Here is an 11,349-nt window from a genome sequence, read left to right as displayed (position 1 = left end):
TCAATGGCACAAAAATGGGCCTCGGGATCTCGTCACAGTATCTCTGTGCTTTCAAATTGCCCTTGATAAAATGCAATTGTGTTCATTGTCCTTAGCTTATGCCTTCCCATACCATAACCCCTCTTCACAACGCTGACATCAGCAAACCACTTGCCCACACAACGCCATACACGTGGTCTGCGATGGTGAGGCCGGTTGGACCTACTGCCAAATTCTCTAAAATGACTTTGGAGGCTACTTATGGCAGACAAAAGGAACCTAAAATGTGGTGGACATTCCTGCAATCAGCATGCCAATTGCAAGCTCCCTCCAAATTTGAGACATCTGTGGCATTGTGTTGTGTGACAAAACTGCACATTTTAGAGTGGCCTTTTATTGTCCCCAGCACAAGGTGCAACTGTGTAATTGCACCTTGTGCTGATCATGCTGTTTAATCAGATTCTTGATATCCCACACCTGTCAGGTGGATGGATTATCTTGGCAAAGGAGAAATACTCACTAACAGGGATGTAATCAAATTTGTGCACAAATTTTGAGAGAAATTTCTGGGATTTTTTATTTCAGCTCATGAAACATGGGACCAACACTTTACATGTTGCATTTATATTTTTCTTCAGCATAGATACGGGCTAGCAAGGTCTTCAGCCAGCATGAAAAATGGAGGGAAGGGTAGTTCAAAACACAGACGCAGTTGTCAAGCTGACGCATCCATCAGTGCTGGTGTGTATAAAACATTTTTTGAGGTGGGAGACGGGATAGCAGCTGAGCACCCTGTTTGGTGTGTGTCGAGGAAAATGCCATCCCTTGAGAGGGCAAGAACAAGATGTATTTCAGGAAAAGTGCAGTATTATCATAAGGAGGCATATACTTGAAATATGGAGGAGGAATGGAGGGAAAAAGAGAAGCAGAGGAGGTCTAAGAGAGAGAGGAAGAGGGTGAGCTTGAATCTGAATTTCTTTTTAAAAATAGTGGAAAAAAGGAAGATGGTTTCTGAAAGAAGAATTGTAGAAAGTGTAAGCAGAGTGAGCTGTATGCCGGATCTAAGACAGGAGTTCAAATGGAAGTGAGTAAGGGCGAAGTATCGAAGGGGTAGGTGTGGTGAAGTTCTCGGAGCCCAAGGCTTGCACCAAGGGTCAGCATAAAGATGAGTCTGTGATGGTAGGAGTGACATTTTTTTAAAAGTGGACCTTGCCTTTGCTCTGTTCCGTTTGTGGCTTCAGAGTTGGGTGCTATGGAATCGGTGAAGGTAACCAGAAGTGGTCTTGTGATAATTGTTTGGGTTCCTGCGGGTCAGAGGGAGCAGGCGCTCCGCGTTAAACAAATTGGGACAAGAAAATTGCCCCATTGAAAGGAGTGATTACTGGGGTAGCAGTAAATGTGAAGATTCCCGGTGTTTATGATGCTCATATTTGGTGCAACGCAGACAGGGTGGCGTGAGTGGTGAAACAGAAGAGTCGTCTGTTTTGAGTTTGGATGTTGAGTCTTTGCCCGATAAAGTGATGTTAGGATATATAAATGACCCTGTATGAGCTTTTGTGCCGAATACATTACGTTGTTACAGGTGTCAAGTCAAGCTTATGGGCATGTGGCAGCAGTGTGTAGGACTGAGGTTCCTAGGTGTGAGAAGTGTGCAGAAAAGCATGAGACAAAAGAATGGTTAGCATTGGGGAAAGTAGTGGTATGTGTTAGTTGTAGGGGTGCCCATGGGGCTGGTGATCAGAAATGTCCGGTGCGGGAGAGGCAGGTTGAGGTTTCCAGGGCAGTACAGTAGTGCAGAAGTTGTCGTATGCTGAGGCACTGAAGAAAGTAGAGGAAGATGGGTTAAGGGGGAGGGATCCTGAGAGGAGTGGTGTGAGTAGTAGATTTATACTAGTACAGAGGGATAGGCTAACAGGTGATATATGCTTCAGCAAGATTGGCTTTTTAGCGTTTATAGAAATGGTTATCAACTGCACTGCAGGGATGAAACATAAGTCACAGAAAACTGAGGTTGTGGTGTTACCTATCAAAGAGGTATTTGTATGTACGAGACTTGACTTCAGAAGAGTTACAGGGTGTGTTGAGTGGTGGTGTCCCATCCTTTCAGGCTGTTGGCCTGATGTAGGAATAAATACATTTAAATAGTGGAGTAGGGTGGTGGAGTTTTAGGAGGTGTAGGGTTAGATGGTAGGGTATTTGTTGATTTATTTTCAAGCAAAGTATACGGGAGTTATACTCCAGTCTGGTATGTGGTGGTAACACAACATGTATTGGATGCCAACCGCCGTGATACCTCATCAAAGAAGAATAAAACATTTGTTTTGATATCATTGATATAATTTCAATGTTGTTTGAGTTGATTTGTGTATCTCCAAATTTGCTTGAGATGATTTTATTGCAACAGTTCTCACTGCATCCAAGTTGCTTGACATAGTTGTTTTAAAGAGCTGTTAGTCAAGGCAACCTCATGACTATAAGCTCCCCGCCCAGTCAGCCTGTCTTTTCAAACTGGTAGTTAGCCATGAGAGAAAATGTACTTTTCAGAATGACTGTTCAGGACCTTCAATAATACATTAGCCTATCAGATTGGTGTCATCCCTGTTCTTCATGTTAAGTTTGCACAGTGCAAGTTTAAACACTCCTTGAATATTTATGCACATTACATTATAGCCGATTAGATACATTAATAAAGTGGTAATTAATCCAAATTTTAAAAAGGCATTGACTCTTGAAGAACTCATACTCTGTTGACCGCATTGAAACTACAAAACTGTATTCAACCTCAATATGTAATGTCACTACAACAGAACCCTAATGGGTGGGACAAAAAATATCTAGCTTATAGCCACTCCCCTACTAAACCACACCTCCACTCCAGGGTTCCTCCAGGAACCCGTTGCTACATTGAACTATTAAAAGTTCCTCCAAGAACCCCTTAACTAACCGAAGGGGCAAATATGAACCATTGACTAGCAATGGTTCCTTGAGAAACTCCAGGGGTTCGTTGAGGATCTCCAGGGTTCTTTGAGTTACCACTAATTCCAAGAATATTGAAACAAAAACAACAAAAAAAAACAAGCTTCTCATGATCCAGTTCTCATAATAGCTACAGAGCTGGCTGAGCTGGGGAGAGTTTTAGAAATCTCACTAGCCATCACCCACTCCCCTCTCCTTCTCCCTTTTACCAGCCCTGAGTGATATGGTGGAGACGGCATACGACTCCCAGACATCCCGCCCCTTACCCTCTCGCCTTCTCATCCCTCCTCCCCCTTCCCTCAGCAACAGGGAAACACCACCTGGACCCTAGCCATAAGTGCTCAACACAATGAGTGCTAAATGGCAATGAGGCGTGTGTGAGTGAGTGAGTGGCCGTGGGGGTGTATGTATATGCATGTGGGGTATTCATGGTGGTGAGTAGCAATGAGCTGTAGGTGTATACTGTATGTATGTGTGTGGTGGTGAGTGGCAATGAGGCGTGTGTGTGTGTGTGTGTGTGCGTGTGTGTGTGTGTGTGTGTGTGTGTGTGTGTGTGTGTGTGTGTGTGTGTGTGTGCACAAACCGCAGGCTGTGTCTGTACTCCCCCTTTCCTCCTCTCCTCTCCCGATCCCCTCTCTCTATCCCTTTTCTCCCACCTCCTGCTCCTGTCGTAGTGGAAATAATGGGGCTGGGACAGTTCCACTGGACCACGACTGACCACATGGACTATAGGGGTGGGAGAGAGGAGAGGAGAGGAGAGGAAAGAGGAGGAGAGCGGGAAGGGAAGAGAAGAGGAGAGAGGCGATGGTTCACTCCAAAAAATATTATGGGCTAAAAACAACCCAATTTGGGTTATTGATTACCCAGCACTGGTTAAATAGTGGACAGAAGCACCATTGGGAAATTTTGACCCAGCCAGTTGGGTTGCGTGAAAAATGCATTATAGTAATAAAGTTGGGTTGTTGGGATTACCCAAACATGGGTTAATTTAACCATCTGTTAGTTATGTTTTACTCTGATGCTGGGTTGACCTAGAAGCTGGGTCTTTTTTAATATAATCCTTCAATTATTTTTAGGAGGTTTGGCGTATGAAGGGAGTGTCTTTTAGATAGACCTTATTGGACACCCACGAAAGTAAATGTCATCCATGTTCATCATATGATCATTTTTATAACACATTCTATAATATTAAGATTATTTATTATAGATTATAACAAAGTATATCACCTTATTGTATCCCGACAATGCGGTTTGCATAGGTTTTAGGGAATGCATACACTTCTGTAAGTGTCATTGAACGCATAAAAAGATCAATGTTCAACCTTAGCATGTGAAAACTGTGATGTCCTGTTTGATACCAGAGCTCTGAGGAAGGTGTCAAAATCGCTAACCAGCTGACTTCGAAGCAGTGTGCCGATGCGTGTTTCACTTTATCAGAAGTACGTCATCAATGACATACGAAGCGTCATTTGATCACGTGCTTTTTCAAACAATTTGTTGCAAAATGCGAGATCCCAGTGTTTGCGTTGTTGTTTCAGTGCTTTCTTCTATTCCAAGCTGCTTTTAACTTGTTTGGGATAGGGGGCAGCATTTTCACTTTTGGATGAATAGCGTGCCCAGAGTGAACTGCCTCCTACTCAGTCCCAGATGCTAATATGTGCATATTATTAGTAGTAGTATTGGATAGAAAACACTCTGAAGTTTCTAAAACTGTTTGAATGATGTCTGTGAGTATAACAGAACTCATATAGTAGGCAAAAACCTGAGAAAAAAATCCAAACAGGAAGTGGAAAATCTGAGGTTTGTAGTTTTTGAACTCCCTATTGAATACACAGTGGGATATGGATAAAGTTGCACTTCCTAGCGCTTCCACTAGATGTCAACCGTCTTTAGAACCGTCTTTAGAAACTTGAATGAGGATTCTACTGTGATGTGGAGCCGGATGGGAGCTCTTTGAGTCAATGGTCTGCCTACAGCCTTGTTCTCAGTCACGCGCTTTCACTTGAGAGGTAGCTGTCGTTCCATTGCTTCTCTACAGACATAGGAATTCTCCAGTTGGAACATTATTGAACTTTTATGATAACAACATCCTAAAGATTGATTCTATACTTAGTTTGACAAGTTTCTTTGACCTGTAATATAACTTTTTGAAGGTTTCGTCCGAATAGACCAGATCGCACATTTGGATTTGTTTACCAAACGCCCTAACAAAAGAAGCTATTGGACATAAATGGACATAAATTATGGACATTATCGAACAAAACAAGCATTTATAGTTGGCTTGGTGGTGATCTAACATAATCGTTTGTGGAGCTTTCCCTGTAAAGCATTTTTGAAATCAGACACTGTGGATGGATTAACGAAAATTTTATCTTTAAAATGGTGCCTAATACTTGTATGTTTGGGAAATTTGATTTATGAGATTTCTGTTGATTTGTATTTGGCACCCTGCCATTTCATTGGCTGTTGGTGAGCGGAACCCCAGTCCTAGACAGGTTAAACACCAACCTCTACTGGAGACCGTACTTTTGTACAAAACGATTTACCTGACAGGCAGTTTAGCAGGTAAAGTAGGGAACAATGGAACAGTCAGTGATGTAACGGTATGATGTTGAATCCTGTTGAAGGTGCACTATTAGAAATGTTTTAATTTGAAACCACATTTTCCGCACTGTTGTTCAAATGTTTTTGTTCAAATGATCAAAAACAGTGGTTCCAAACTGTGGGTCACGGCAGGAGTCCAGGTGGGTCGCAGGATGACATTTCTTTGTGCATTGTTTCAAATTATTTCATTATTATACAGTACATTTCTTAAAATTGGACACAAGTACCAGTGTTGAAAAAAAGTACCCAATTGTCATGCTCGACTAAAAGTAAAGATACACTACATGACCAAAAGTATGTGGACACTTGTTAGTTGAACATCGCATTCCAAAACCATGGGCATTAATATGGAGTTGGTAGCTCCTTTGCTGCTATAACAGCCTCCACTCTTCTGGGAAGGCATTCCACTAAATGTTGGAACATTGCTGCAGGAACTTGCTACCGTTCAGCCACAAGATCATTAGTGAGGTTGGGCACTGATGCTAGGCCATTAGGCCTGGCTCACAGTCAGTGTTCCAATTCATCCCAAAGGTGTTCAATGGGGTTGGACTTCACTTTGTGCATGGGGCATAGTCATGCTGAAACAGGAAAGGTCCTTCCCCAAACTGTTGGCACAAAGTTGGAAGCACAGAATCGTCTAGAATGTCATTGTGTGCTGTAGTGTTAGGATTTCCCTCCACTGTAACTAAGGGGCTCGAACCATGAAAACAGCCCCAGACCATTATTCCTCCTCCACAAAACTTTACAGTTGGCACTATGCATTGGGGCAGGTAGTGTTCTCCTGGCGTCTGCCAAACCTAGATTTGTCCGTTGGACTGCCAGATAGTGAAGCATGATTTATCACTCCAGAGAATGCGTTTCTACTGCTCCAAATTACAATGGCGAGGAGCTTTACACCGCTCCAGCTAAAGCTTGTCATTGCGCATGGTGATCTTAGGCTCATGTGCGGCTGCTCCGTCTTGAAAACCCAGTTCTTGTGCTGACCTTGCTTCCAGAGGCATTTTGGAACTCGGCTGCAAGTGTTGCAACCGAGGACAGGAGATTTTTACGCATTTCAGTACTCGGTGGTCCCATTCTGTGAGCTTGTGTGGCCTATCACTTCGCGGCTGAGCCGTTGTTGCACCTAGACGTTTCCAAAAATTTGACAAACTACATTTTTACTATATGACTAAAAGACTAAAGGTATTGTTTTTAAATATACTTCAGTATCAAAGGTAAATGTAATTGCTAAAAGTGTGTTGAAAGCAAAAGTATAAATCATTTCACATTCTTTATACTAAGCAAACCAGATGTCACGATTTTCTTGTGTTTTTTATTTACGGACAACCAGGGGCACACTCCAATGCTAATTTACAAACAAAGGATTTGTGTTTAGTGGGGTGGCAGGTAGCCTAGTGGTTAGATTGTTGGGTCAGTAACCGAAAGGTTGCTAGATCAAATCCCTGCGCTCACAAGGTAAAAATCTGTTGTTCTGCCCCTGAACGAGGCAGTTAACCCACTGTCCTTAGGCTATTGTTATAAATAAGAATTTGTTCTTAACTGACTTGCCAAGTTAATTTTTTTTAAAGTCAGTTCCCCACATTAGAGAGTAGGGATTTTATTTTATAAGTGTGTGAATTGGACCATTCCTGTTCTGCTAAACATTTGAGTACTTTTGGGTGTCAGGGAAAATGTATGGAGTAAAAATTTTAATATTTTCTTTAGGAATGTAGTGGAGTAAAAGTAAAAGTTGTAAAAAATATATATAAATAGTATCTACTTAAGTAGTACTTTACAGTATTTTTACTTACACCCACACTCAAATTACATTCAGTTAAATGGTTTGGAGAAAAGGGGTTTATTAACTTGCTCTTTGATCTGGGTATGTTTTTTCATAGCTCAGCTTACGGTGGGTTTTGAGCTAACCTGGGCTAAAACACCACACCACAGACACCATAGTGAACCAAATTGCATTAGTAACCCTGTGCTGATTGGTTCCGGTAAGGCTGAACATTCCATTTCCTCACCACAGTCTTGACTGTATCTGGCTCATGTGTCACTCTCTGTTATATCCTCCAGTAACCCCTCACTGTAAACACAGGGGACCTGACCTGACCTGGGCCTCACACATATTTCAGAATACAGGCTACAGCATGATATTACCATTTCACACAATATTTTGTAATTGTGACAGTCATGATGGATTGTGTGTGTGTGTGTGTGTGTGTGTGTGTGTGTGTGTGTGTGTGTGTGTGTGTGTGTGTGTGTGTGTGTGTGTGTGTGTGTGTGTGTGTGTGTGTGTGTGTGTGTGTGTGTGTGTGTGTGTGTGTGTGTGTGTGTGTGTGTGTGTGTCCATAGAGAACATTTTGGCTGTGTTTAGCCTGATACATTCATCTTTATTTAATAGGGCAAAATAGTGTGCTTAATTAGGCCTAACGAGCAGAGAGGGAGGAGAGACGTGATGGATGGAACCTCATTTAGAGAGAACAGGTGAGCCCTCTCCTGTCAGAATCCTCAGTCCTTTCAGGATTGTAAGATTTTGGGCAAAATCAACAATTCTCTGCATATTATGCCAGGGCTTGCATCTTTGACCAATCCCTATTACCGCATAAAACAGTAACCGTCCGCTCAATGCACTACAAAATCGCAATTTTAACCAATCACCACACTGTCAACAAACCTTTTGCGTCATCAGCGCACTTTCATGACAAATTGCACTAAATCATTGTTAATTGCCATGCAACATTTCAGAATTATGTCAGCAAAGTCAAGCATTTTGGCCCGCAAATGTCACGCTACTGAATCCTTCAATCCTATATCCCTCTCTCCTACCCCTTCAATCCATAGCGATTAAGATCCACGCTGTAGATTGAGCATATGCAACGTTTACTGTGAATCCAGTCTCTGCGAAAGTGAAAACATTGCCTTTAAATTTCAATCGCTATGGATTGAATCTAACCCTAACCCTTTCTGTTACCCCTCTCTACTAACTTGGGTACAACCAGTCCTTCATTCCTGTGTTATATTCTACCCAGGCTACTGTGATTCCTCTCTATAATCTATGCTTCTTTAGCCTCTGCCCCACACAGCTCTACCTGCTCAGGACAGAACTGAAATAATAGACTGGGTTTGATTTGGTCTGTTGTCCCTCGAAACCAACTCTTCACACTCATAAACATGTCAACACACAAATATGTCTCCTCCTCTCACCTACACACACATGCTACATGCACACAATAACAATCTTACCCACCCCCTCACAAACATACCCCACCCTCCCCCCAACACACACATGCAATCAAAATACAATCACCTCCCTCCATAAACTCTGCCCCCATACACATACCCCCCAAACACACACTTATATCCCAACCAGACTGTTACACTGATACCTGGTTTCTCAGCCTTAATTACCATTTTAATTAGCACAGCTGTGAGAAGGACTAATCTGACAGCATGTGGCTGAGGGCACAGGATCATAATCCCATCACTGCTTTTTTTTTTTATTTTTTATTCCCTCACAGTTCTGCATGTCGCTGATGACAAGCTAGTCTAATTACTATTGTAAGGGGTCGGGGAGAAGGGCAGGTGGAAGTGGAGGGGTAATTGGGAAGGAGGAAGATAATGGGTGCAGGGGGAGTGGAGGGGGGCAAAACAATAACAGTTTTAATGTTAGAGGATGATAAGATAACTCTTCTCATTTGTTCATATTGCTACTGGGGTGTTGTTCAATGGACAGAAGTCATAGAACAACACTTACTGAAGGATACTAGCAGAGAGGGAACAGAAGAACATGAGTGGCTAAGACACAAAGGACTTTATTTGATTTTATTTGATGTAATGAAGAAACCCTGTCATTGAACAAGCCCTAAAACTAATTGAGTCATCTGGTGTCTGAGGAGACTGGTGATGCTCCTTCATTCTGTCATTCAGATGAGAGAGAAAAAAAAACCTCCACAGTCATTTGTGAAGAAATATAGAGGAGAGGAAAGAGAGAGAAGACAGAGACATTAGCTTTCTTAAATAGTGTTATTCTTTATTGCATGTGTCTATAAAGAATCAATACAGTCCAAAGCCATGGTAACTACACTAGGTTTAAATTATCATCTCTTAGTAGAACCACAATAAGCAATAAGATATTAAGTATTTACAATGGAAGACACAGCAAGTTAAGCTAGTTTGTCATGTTATCTTATCCTTTAGATGCTAAATTAAAACCCAACGGGAACGTTATCCAAATGCAAAAAAACACTGCTCAAATCACCAATAGGCTCCAATAGCAAAAACAAACCAAAAACATTCCAAAAGAAATTGGCAGAAAAAATTTACAAAGAGGCCAAAAAATTATATGTTTTGAGGTTTAACAAAGATTATTAACATAGTATTTATAAATGTGGTACCTCTCTGTAAAGAAATGTAAATATTGCATATGCCATTCGTGAATTGTACCTAAGTAGCAAGAATTAACTTTTAATTAATAATTTCTCTTAAAATCTATCTTGGCATTACAGCATTAGAAAATGTCCTTGTAGTGGCATTCATTTCACAAGACCATCATGTAATAATAGTTTCAAAAAATCAAGTCCAAACTTTGTTGCTTGGCGTATATAACAATAATTAGTGCTTTCATTTCCAAGAATTCACTCCAAACACATATATACAGTACAAACAACATAAGTTATCATATTTAACTTAAAATATCTCCAAAGCTAAAGGTTCAGCTTGCACTCACTTGTAATTCTCTGTATTTGTACATTATTTACAGTATATAGGCAAACGTTGAGTACCAACAAACTCAAAGTAAGTGACACTGCTTTTCGTATCTGTTTTTTTTTGTTGTCGCATTCTGCATGAAGTTGTTGTAGTAGTTGTTTTTATTAGTATTGGTGTGGTATTTCTCCTTGCTGTCACGGTGGTTACATTCCCCAAGAGGAGAACATGGAATAGACTACATTCAAAAGTGTCTTGTGTTTACAATCTAGGGAGTTTGTAAGTGCAAGACCGTGCAGCGTCAGCTCTGGTGTCTCCTCACTCAGTGTCAGATCCCAAAGCAGCAGCGATGGCTTCAATCGTGTCAAAACCTCCCTGAACAGCCAGGTGTGTGTATGTGTCTGCCCACCCGCCCAATGACAGCTCACCTATGTGCCAAATAGCCTATCACAGCTTACCAGAGGCTCAGTGCTGAGGCATCACGTGAGAAAACATGTCACAGGTGGGTTGTTGTGAGTAAACAAGGTAATAGGTTAAAGTATATAAAGGTACCTTCCGCTTTGTCTCTATAATGGTGTTTTAGTCACTAAAGACTACCAGAAGCCCAGGTCAAACTGGGATGTGTGTGTGACGATGGTGTGCATGTCCTACTCCAAAAAAATCCTCCTAGGTCCCGTTTTCCTTATCTTCTCTGTATTTGCATTGTGTGTGTGGAATAATGCGTAAGAGATTCTTCTCCTAACCTTTGTATGCAATGATACATATATTACTATGACATTAATATATAGTACCTATATGTGAACAAACTGCAATAATCTCAGGAATCTATGATAGCAGAGGGAAAGAGGAAAGATTTCTTCCTCTCCGGCTGCTCAGACAAAAATTCCATCTCCATGGCGATCGGTTTAAGTCTTAGATTTTCTGCGTGTTTATAGGTCCAAACTAAATGTCTGTCAGTAACAGTGGACAGTAGATAAGTAAGGCTTTGGATTGGTGTTCATAAAATCATTCACCCCTGAAAATAAATAAATATATCTCTGTATGCACTGAGTGTAGAAAACATTACGAACACCTTCCTAATATTGAGTTGCACCCCTTTTT

The sequence above is a fragment of the Oncorhynchus tshawytscha genome, linkage group LG26 (assembly GCF_018296145.1).
Source record: "Oncorhynchus tshawytscha isolate Ot180627B linkage group LG26, Otsh_v2.0, whole genome shotgun sequence".
In the NCBI taxonomy this organism is placed as follows: domain Eukaryota; kingdom Metazoa; phylum Chordata; class Actinopteri; order Salmoniformes; family Salmonidae; genus Oncorhynchus; species Oncorhynchus tshawytscha.
This window is presented reverse-complemented; position numbering follows the sequence as displayed.